At 38.0% G+C, this 2208-nt stretch overlaps 1 protein-coding gene across 1 annotated transcript in view; it reads left to right on the top strand.

Moving 5' to 3' along the window:
* The first annotated feature begins 1500 nt into the window (after positions 1-1500).
* LOC108734669 overlaps positions 1501-2208 on the top strand; it is a 182248-nt gene continuing 181540 nt past the window's right edge. Inside the window, exon 1 of the mRNA XM_018466315.1 lies at positions 1501-1820. The gene's annotated coding sequence lies outside the window, so the exon portion shown is untranslated. The remainder of the gene's footprint in view (positions 1821-2208) is intronic.

Here is a 2208-nt window from a genome sequence, read left to right as displayed (position 1 = left end):
GTTCTATTTACCGTAGGTCGTTTTTACCAGCCCGTAACGTATTACTTTGTAACATATTAACGCCAGCAGCGGCCTTATCGATATGCTGTTAGTTAATGCGTCAAGATGCACTCCAACACGTTGCAATCTAATTTAAATAATAATTCCGCCCATCGAGAATAGACACTACAAAACAGTTATTATATCTGTACAAAACACACAGATACCAGTACACCTCGTATATAGCTGTAAAACATTAGTCCAATCAGCGGCGGCTCGTGCAGACAACAAGGACCAAGAACACTAACGAAATGTGATCAGAATGCATTACAAAATACGCCCCAAGTCATAAATCCAAAGATACGACTATACTTCCTTGGACAAAGTCACCAATGCTCTAATTATTTAAATGAAACACCCTGTATATTTCAATTATATTTGAATAGCTCGTCAAATTCGCTTTCAAAAAGCTCAACAGTATCGCACGCCTAAAACCATTGGTAATACAAATAGTCAATGATAAATAAGACAAAGTAGGCAATGGAAAACAATAAAATATACAGGGTGTTTATTTAAAAAACTGAAGTTGATTGAACATCTAACCCAACAGATAGATGACATTGTCCCAAGAAGTACAGGTCTGACGCTGGAAGCTGGCGGAAATTTTAAAATGGCGTGGAGGCGCAGTGGCAAAAGTAGGCAGTTTTGGGTATAACGATTGCAGCCCTCTTTCTTCAGTATTCCTATCAGCGGCGTAGATTAAATATNGGAAGAAAATGTGACGTTATTTAGCATTATACATATATGAAATATAAGAGCAAAATTAGTACAAAATAGACATAAAAAAGACATAAAACTTATAAAATAAAAGAGTACAATTCATAATCAGTTCTTTAATTCCATAATCAATTTGTTGGTAGACGAGTATTATGCAATTTAACAGATATCTAACGACACTAATAGAAAATAATTCGAAAAAGAAATTATTCTATTACTAACACATGTAACATAAAATTTGATTTTTGGGAAAATATTATCCTTAATAATCCACAACAATTCATTGAGTGTAATTATAATTCAATAATAAAATAGATACAAACTAATTAATTGAAAATTAGTATTGGAGACTCCAACGATGGGTAAAGACACTAACTTCACATTTGGATTTATATAAATTGAAATAATAAAAGCTTAAATAATTCGAAAAGGAAAGGTACATATAAAAGCTGCTTTGATTTTTAGAAAAATAGTTGATACTTGAACTCAATTAAATGAGTTTAGCGATTACAACATCAATAGTGATCAACTGGGTAAATTCGCATGAGACTGTTATTCGGTATGGCCGTGGAAGAAGAACAACGGGGTTTATTCGCGAACCACCGCCGCCGTCCAATAATGGTCCTCGACTTCTTGGACCTCTTGAGCTTCCACCTGCCGTTGAGGCGGCGGCGGCAGCTATGGCCCCCACCAGAGCTTCTTGCGGAGCCGAAGACAGGAAAAGTAGAAGGACTGTTCGCTGAAGAGCATTTCTGTCGTGGTAGTGACCGTGAACAGACCGAAGGCCAAGGACGCGACCGCCCGCCACCGGCTTCATAGATACTTAGATAATAACAATTAGTCTGATAGCGCAGATTATTATACCTGCATATCGAATTCTGTAACCGTACCTTTCTCGCTCCGAGTTCAAGTTTGTCGGTAGTTCGCGACGAGCAAGAACTTTGAAGAAGCACCTAGCGCTCAGTGCATTCGTCCTCGACACCGAGAAGAGCAGGCCCACTGGATCGATCGCCCGTCCGTGCGTCGTCGTACGACCAAGGAAGGACCTTCAGCAGCTCTTCAAGGTAAGTCACTGAGCCTGACGGATGAACAATCGGAGTGCGCCTGGCGCAGTTCCGGCGCCACACGGAAGCGTCCGTAATTTGTGTGTGAAATGTAGGAAATGCGTGCGGGAAAATCCGTTTCCGGTGAAAATTAACGAAATTTATTCGTTCGAACGGTCAGTGGCAAAATAATAGAACACGACATAAAAATAGTGAATGCAACATAAATGTTGGGAAGGGAAAATTTGTATAAATTCCAAAAAATCAATATTCACAATATTACCTGATACATTTTGACAAATATTACTTAAAATAAAAAAAGAACTCGATTAAAGGGCATAAGACCGAGGCTTCTTATTAGAAACAAATTGTAACAAGATTTTTAAAATGATTACTTATTATAAATTAT

This window comes from Agrilus planipennis, unplaced genomic scaffold (genome assembly GCF_000699045.2).
Source record: "Agrilus planipennis isolate EAB-ADULT unplaced genomic scaffold, Apla_2.0 scaffold52, whole genome shotgun sequence".
NCBI classification, from domain to species: Eukaryota; Metazoa; Arthropoda; class Insecta; order Coleoptera; family Buprestidae; genus Agrilus; species Agrilus planipennis.
The sequence above is the reverse complement of the archived record's forward strand: the minus strand, read 5'-3'. Positions and strand labels throughout refer to the sequence as shown.